The following is an 8,455-nucleotide window of genomic DNA, read 5'->3' on the forward strand; positions in this document are numbered from 1 at the left end:
TTGACCAAGCTCATGGTGGTGTTGGCAGCTCATCTCGGGAAAGGGGGATTCACGTCTACCCCTACCTGGACGATTGGTTGATCAGGGGGAGCTCTCCCGAGTAAGTCCTGGATCATCTGTCCATCACCTGCCACTCCCTTCACAAGCTGGGCTTCTCCCTCAATTTAAAGAAGTCCCATTTGACACCAACGCAGCGGCTCCAGTACATCGGAGCAGTGCTCGACACATCCCTGGGGCAGTGTTTTCCTCCCCAGGTGAGGGCTCTTCACATTCAGAAGATGGTGCACAAGTTTCAACTTGCCCAGAATCTCCCAGCGTCCGAGTTCTTGAGACTGCTCGGCCTCATGGCATCCTGCATTCTTCTGGTGCCAGAGGCTCGTCTGCGGATGAGATCTTTGCAGTGGGCACTCAAGCTCCAGTGGTCTCAGTCCTCCGGCAGGCTGTCGGACCCTGTTCAGGTGCAGCCCTCGGTCGCCCAGGACCTTCTGTGGTGGGCCGTCGAAGGCAATCTGATGAAGGGTGGCCCATTTTGGCTGCCCTGGCCGGAGGTGACGATCGTGACGGACGCGTCCCTCACGGGATGGGGAGCTCATGCCAACGAGTTGACAGTCAGCGGTCGTTGGTCTCTGTCGGAGTCCAGACTTCATATCAATCTCTTGGTGCTGAGGGCCGTCAGGCTTGCCCTGAAGGCTTTTCTGCCGACTGTGGGAGGAAAGAGTGTCCTGATTCTAATGGACAACACGGTGGCCATGCACTACCTCAACAAGAAGGGGGGGGCAGGGTCACTTCCTCTGTGCTGGGAGGCGATGCAGCTCGAGTTCTGGGCCATCCAGCAGGAAGTTTCGATCTCGGCTGTTCATCTGGCCGGAGACGACAATGAGACGGCGGACACTCTGAGCAGGCAGAGCACGATCTCTCACGAGTGGGAGCTGGCTCAGGAGATTCTCCTGGAGATCTTCGCCCTTTGGGGGACCCCTCAAGTGGATCTCTTCGCCTCCAATGTCAACCGGAAGTGCGAAAGGTTTTGCTCGCGGGAATTTCCTCCAAAAGGAGCCTTGGGAGACGCGTTCGTGGTGGAGTGGTCATTCCCACTGCTGTACACGTTTCCTCCAGTCCCCGTCACCCCGCAAGTACTGCGGAGGTTACGGAGGTTCGGTTCCCGGATGATTCTCATTGCTCCGGCGTGGGCCCGGAGGACGTGGTACCCGGACCTTCTCGACTTGTCCATCTGCCCTCCACATCGTCTTCCCTACCGAGACGATCTGCTGTCACGGGAGGGGGGTCAGGTTCTCCATCCAGAGGTCAGATCCCTCAACCTTCACGCTTGGCTTCTGAAAGGTTGAGGTATAAGGATTGGGACCTCCCTGAAGACATGATGGAGGTGTTGCTCTCAACGGCCGGCAACAAAGTCTCTGTACCGTTGCCATTGGAGAAAGTTCTGCGACTGGCGCAGAGTTAAGAATGTGGATCCTTTTGAATGTGACATTCCCATGGTTCTGTCTTTTTTGCTTTCCTTGGCCCACAGGGGCTTGCAAGTGGGGACCATTAAAGGTTACCTGGCGGCACTGTCCATATTTAAGCGCTCGTCTGAAGAATGTTCCTATTTTAAGATTCCTTTAATTTCTCAGTTTTTGAAAGGGCTCACTAATGTGTTCCCTCCGTCACCTTTTCTGGTGCCCGGTTGGGATTTGAACCTTGTTCTTAAGTTTCCTATGGGTGCTCCGTTTGAGCCTTTGCATTCTTGCCCTTTGAGGCTGTTAACTCTGAAAACTGTGTTTTTGGTTGCGGTTACTTCCGCTCGCAGAGTGAGTGAGTTACAGGCACTTTCAGTTAATCCACCCTTCACTGTGTTTCATAAGGACAGGGTTGTCCTTAGAGTTCGTCCTTCTTTTCTTCCGAAGGTGGTTTCAGAATTTCATTTGAGCCAGAAGGTTGTTCTTCCGGCGTTCTATCCTCCTCCACATCCTGGTAAGGACGAGGAGAGGCTCTATAGGCTTGATCCTAGGAGAGCGTTGAGCTTTTATATTTCGCGCATGTCCCGGGTCAGAGTGGACGATCAACTTTTCATTGGTTACGCTGGAAAGCGTTTGGGACAAGCTGTGATGAAACAGACTTTGTCTCGTTGGATTATTTTAGCTATCTCCGAGTGTTGCCGCTTGGCGGGTTAGGACCCGCCGGCTGGCTTGCGGGCCCATTCTACCAGGGGAGTGGCTGCGTCTACTGCCCTGCAGAGGGGTGTTCCTATTCGTCACATCTGTGATGCAGCCACCTGGGCTTCAGTACATACTTTTGTACGGCACTACTCCCTCATTCCAGCCGAGGGCAGGATCTGGCCTTTGGCAAGGCAGTCCTTTATTGGACCAATTTGATTGGGCATGCTAAATTTGTGTTCTAAATTCTTTTTTCTACCTCCTTGCTTGGTACTGCTTTGGGAGTCTGTCATAGATATGGAATACGTTGGAGGACCCAATCCCCTCGAAGAACAAGTTACTTTCTTACCTGGTAACATTCTTTTGATGGGATGGTCCGACGACATATTCCATATCGCTCCCTCCCCACCTTCCCCGCTGCAGAATTTCTTTTGCGATTGCAGCTTGCGTTCCGCAAGGCCTTGTGTGTCTGACTGGCAGAAAACTGGTGGCACACGTTCTGGGGGAAAAAACTACAACTGAGGCTATGGGCGTTGTGCGTCCTACTTATCACATCCTGTGATGTCGGCCGTCGGAGGAGGTCCTCGGGGACGGCGCATCGACGTCATCGACGCAGGACGCAGACGCCGAAGATTTTCCGAAGCAGCACAGCTGTGGACATTACCTGTCATAGATATGTAATACATCATCGGACCATCCCATCGAAAGAATGTTACCAGGTAAGAAAGTAACTTGTTCCTCTCTGCAGAGGGCGCTGTGCATGAGGCAGTAGCGTCTATGTCCCTCGACGGGCTCCGTGCCGTGTGAACGTCACCATCAGTATAAATAGCTTTTGCTGCACCCGTTGACTTCAATTCTGTTTTTCCGATTGCTTCGCTCTTGAGAACGCCACGCTTAGGAATTTTCTTCAGAAAATGCCGTCTTCTTCCACCCCTTCTACTCCCAAGATGGGGTTCAAAAAATGTATCAACTGCGGATTGAAAATGTCGATTACAGATGCTCACCGGGTTTGTCTTTGGTGCCTAGGTTCAGACCATCAAACCGGCGACTGTGGCTCCTGTCAGTCGATGACAGAGAAGGCCCTTCGATAGAGGAAAGGTAAACTGGCGTTGGGGCACGAAGCTTCCAAGGCCTCCTCGAATGTCTCGTCAAAAAGACATAGGAAATTGAGCGATTCGAAGGAATCTGGATTGCCGTAAACATTCTAAGAGGTCTCGATCACACAGTAAATCGAGACGCTCTTCATCTTCCTCTTCAAAAAAGGTTAAGAGGAGACATAGATCCCCCTCTTCTTCCTCGGATACGTCTACCAAATTGGTACGATGCCTGATTAAGTCGGATTCCCCAAGAAAATGGGATGAATTTAGAAGGAAGCTGATGAAGGTCTTTGAGAATGTGGCTTCGACCCCCTCAAAGAAGCCTCAAAAGAGCCAGACCGGGTTGCTCCGTCGGACGACACAGGGAAGTCAGGAACTACTGTGGAAAGATCCAATAGTAAAGGTGAACCTTGAAAGGCTCGAGTCGACGTCAAATCGTCGAAGATTCCTTGAGAATCGAGTGTTTCCCTGACACCGTCTAAAAAACATAAGTCATTGGAGCCCTCAACGACTTTGTCGACGCCATCGGTCTTCGAAGACTCCTTCGATACCGTCGAAGGTTCCTTTGATTCCTTCGACCCAAACTCATGTACAGGAAAGGAGATTTACTCCTTTACCTAAGTCGGACTTCTTTAAGTCTATGGGCCTCATTACGAGTCCGGCGGTAACCGCGGTGGTAAAACCACTTGGTTACCGCCGGACTTGTATTACCATTCCACCTTGGAAATTCCAGGGCATTACAGCCCCGGTGTCCCGGGAGTCACGGAGGCAGAATGGTGTAAATACCCATTCCCATAGGACTCAATGGGAATGGGGAAGTGGAAACATTGGCACCATCTCGTGATGGTGCTGGTGTTTACACGTCTGCCTGCAGGCGGGAGGTGTTCAACCCGCCAGGTCAGACCTGGCGGGAAGATCACCTCCCGCCTGCAGGACTCGGGATCGGGCAGTCCGGAATTAACAGTGGCGGCGGGTTTACCGCCACTGTTCATTCCGGACCGCCCGACCTGTAATGAGGCCCTATGTCTTCTATATTTGAAGAAAGTGTCTCTGAAGAAGAAGTTTCTCCTTTTGGAGTACAATATGGTGCTAGAAAGGTCCCAGAAGAACTAATCGATCCAGAATCGAAAATGAGAGACCTGTGTGATACCCTTCACTCTGCTAGTGGCATTGATACATCACCTGAGCTAGAGTTTGCAAAACCTGACCCTTCAGAACATGCAGATTCAGGATACAGGAGTCTAATGAATAGGGTGGTTGAATACACGGGCTGGGGTAGCGCCTCACCCACTTTTGATCAGGATGATATGACTGATATACTTGATCAGGGCCCCCAGAAGGATCCCGTTCTCCCCTTCCATAGGGCACTTCAAAGAACGGTAGAAAAAAACTGTGAAGTTCCTGATACAATTGCTGCAGTCAACAATAATTTTCCAAAGAAGTATAGAACTTCTATTTCTGATCCTGATTATTTAAGTAGGCATCCCACTCCAGAAAGTCTGGGTATTCAGGCTGCAACTTCCTCAAGACAAACCGCATATCCATCTATCCCCACAGATAGAGAGGATAAGAAGGTGGATGCTTGGGCCCGTAAGGTCTTTACCTCGGGTAGCGTGGCTCTCAAGTCAACTAATGCCACCTGTAACCTAGCCAGGTTCACCCATACCATGTGGGACTGCATTTCGGTGGTGGCTGAACATATTCCGGAAAGCGAGGAAAGGGAAGGCTTCCTGAATATTATCAAAGACGGAAAGGAGGCAATGGGGGAATGTCTCCAGTCTGGACTGGATACTGCTAATAGTATCAGCAGATCCATGGCTGCAAGCACAGGGCGCAGATTTGCGTGGTTGAGGAATTCGGGGTTTGCACCTGATGTGCAGACCAGACTACTCAACATGATTTTTGATGGCTTGAGGCTTTTTGGTAGTAAAGCTGATGAAAGCTTAGAAAAACTACAGACCTCAAAAGCGGCAGCTAAATCTCTTAGCGCCTTCATGCGACAGCCTCAGAAACCTTATTCAGGCTCATCTTCCTGGAGTGGTCGTTATTTTTGGTACTACTCCTCTTATGGTAGAGGAAGCGGACATGCCATTCAAAGAGGCAAAAGAGAAATGTCGCTCGTGGTGGACGAGGAAAAAGTGCAAAACCAGCCTCAGGAACGGCATCTTTGCCCTCAGAAGCTCCTACATCCGCCTCCAAATCACTCTGAGGCCCTATCACACAAATCCCCAGTGGGAGGCAGAATCTCACAGCATCTGAAAGAATGGCGGGGCATTACTTCAGATGCTTGGGCACTGGAGACAGTAATTCAAGGTTACTGCCTTCCCTTCCTAAAAAGGCCTCGGGACCATCCACCAGGCACCAACTCTGTCAAAATTCCAGATCCGCTCCTGTTGCAGGAAACTTTAACCCTGCTAGAGAAAGGTGCAATAGAACATATACCTGTAGCGGAGAGGAACAAGGGTTGGTACTCCCCTTACTTTCTCATTCCAAAGGACGACGGAGGATTGAGACCCATCTTGGACTTAAGAAACTTGAACAAGTTCCTCAGAAAGGACAAGTTCAAGATGGTAACCCTTTCTCAGATCCTTCAGGCTCTCCAACTCCAAGACTGGTTGGTATCATTGACCTTCAGGATGCTTACTTTCATGTGCCGATCCAGCCCAAGCACAGAAAGTACCTGAGGTTTGCGATTGGCGGTTCTCACATTCAGTTTCGAGTTCTGCCATTGGGGCTGACCTCCGCCCCGAGGGTTTTCACCAAACTGATGGCGGTTGTGGCAGCGAGTCTCAGGAGAGGGGGGGATTCACGTCTACCCCTACCTGGACGATTGGTTGATCAGAGAGCGTTCTCCCGAACAAGCTCAGGAACATCTGTCGATCACCTGTCACTTCCGTCACAAACTGGGCTTCTCCCTCAATTTCAAGAAGTCTCACATGGTACCATCCCAAGAGCTCCAGTTTACAGGAGCAGTCTTGGATACTTCCTCGGGCAAAGCCTTGCCTCCTGAGGTGAGCGCTCTCCACATTCTGCATATGGTAACAAAGTTCCAGAATGCCCAGCATCTGCCGGCCTTTGATTCTCTGAGGTTGCTGGGCCTCATGGCATCCTGCATTTTTCTGGTGCCACAGGCTCGACTGAGGATGAGATCTCTCCAATGGGCCCTCAGAACTCAGTGGTCCCAATTCTCTGGGAGTATGTCTGGTCATGACCCCTGCCCCTGGCCTTGGCAGACAGGCCATCTGGGCTGCACCACAGTGTTCCATCATGGCCTCAAGGGCCCCATCATGTCCCCCAAGACTCTCTTGGAGTCAGTCCTGGCGCCTTTGGCGCCAGGCTCATATGTGAAGTCAGAGAACTGGAACTTATAATAGCTGAGAACTGCGCCATGCGGTCTAGCATTTAGGGTATTTTCAGGCCTGGGGGCACCTGGTATACCTGCAGGCTACATAAGCCACGCCCAAGCTGTTGAACACGCTTCGCGTTACTCTGCTGGTCGCAGCGTGACGCTCACCACGGTCTGTTGGAATCCTCATCAGTATTCCTGGCCCGATTACCTGCAAGAACAAGAACACTGTTAGTATTCGCTTACCTACGAGTGAGCCCTGCTTCTGTCCTCCGCTCCAGAATCCCGAACATTCAGTATCTCTGCGACCACTCGCTCAGTCTTGAAAGCCGCAACCTGAGAAGAAAGAGAACGGAAAGCAGCATTAGTAAGCGTTTATTCTTCAACATTGGAAAACAACCAAAAAAGGCGCACGCTTACCTGAAATTGACTTGCTCTTGGTCCACGTCCATTCCGGGCCATTTAACGACCTGCAAGAAGAAAGAAAAGGCTGATTAACACGCAGAGGTTCTAGAAAGCGGCTCGTGCAGCGCTTTACTCGCCGCTCTCCATTTTCTCGGCAACATACAGTCCGGAACATCACGGCGGCCTGCAAGAAAGGGAAAACGAACAGGCTAGCACAAGAAAGGCACATAGCGCTGCGCTTCATGCTTTCGCTTACCATCTCGTGCACAGCGCCAGGGAGCACGGCATCACCAGAACTCCTTCCGAACCTAAGAAAGAAGGAAAGACATTAATAGGGGCAATTGCAAAAATAAAGGACTAACTACCAAAACAGCAAACGTACCTGGCGAACGGAGTCGCAGCAGGCCTGGTATCTGAGGGGACCGCACCAGTGAAGCAACTAGGTTGTGACGCGCCCAATAACAACGTGCCCCTTCACAGAACAGCAGGACGGAGAGCGCACCATACCAAAAAGCAAGGTGAGGAGCTCACTAAGGGGCTCTGGGCTAGGAGAGACAAAGCTAAACCCAAACTCCTGTGTTTTCAGACCTGGTCCTCAGCAGAACAAGAGTCCAAGGGAGTGAGCCCAAGGTCGGAAGCCGTCCAGCCAGACTGGGTGGCGTCCCCGTGGATATCAGGTGAGAGTTACAGCACGCAAAGCCTCACAATCCACCTGGGCGTCATGGAAACTTCGGAAACCGATCAGTTAGCTCAGATGCTGGGGCAGTTACGCGGTGAGGTGCATTCAGCCAGGCAGGAGACCAAGGCCTTGCAGAGGGAATTGATAGTGGCTAAGGAACGCACTGACGATTTAAGTAGACAACTCCTCTAATCACAGGCCGGACAAGCTCCATTGCCTGAGAACGTTTCTTCGATGCCAGCACCGCCAATCAACCCAGTGCAAATAACTCTCCCAGGAGCAGTTCCTTTAGCCCCACCGGAGCATTTCACGGGGGACCCTAGGCAGTATGCAACATTCATGAACCAATGTCCCTTCCATTTTCTTTGCAGACCTGGGGCCTTTCCTATTGATCAGTCGCGGGTTGCCTTTGTGTTGTTTTATTTGAGTGGCAGTGCTGCAGACTGGTCTGTACCTTTTTGTTAGGATGACCCACTGCTACGTGACTTCGGGGGCTACCAGCAGGAGATGGAAAAGCTCTTTGCCCATTGCACTCATGGACAGGCACTAGACAACAAACTCTTGTCCCTCTGTCAAGGAAATCAAGACTATATATAGCGACCTTCAACAGGCTCGTGGTCGAAGCAGGGTGGCCGGAGGAGAAAAGAACCACGCTGTTTCACCGGGGCCTATGGGGGCAGCTAAAGAATGTTCTGCCCAAGTGGTGGATCCACCAAAAGACTGTGCAGAGTTTATTAATCTTGTGGTTCAATTAGATCACAGGTTGCAAGACCGAAGA

The sequence above is a fragment of the Ambystoma mexicanum genome, chromosome 1q (assembly GCF_040938575.1).
Source record: "Ambystoma mexicanum isolate Mex_15411 chromosome 1q, UKY_AmexF1_1, whole genome shotgun sequence".
Lineage (NCBI taxonomy): Eukaryota > Metazoa > Chordata > Amphibia > Caudata > Ambystomatidae > Ambystoma > Ambystoma mexicanum.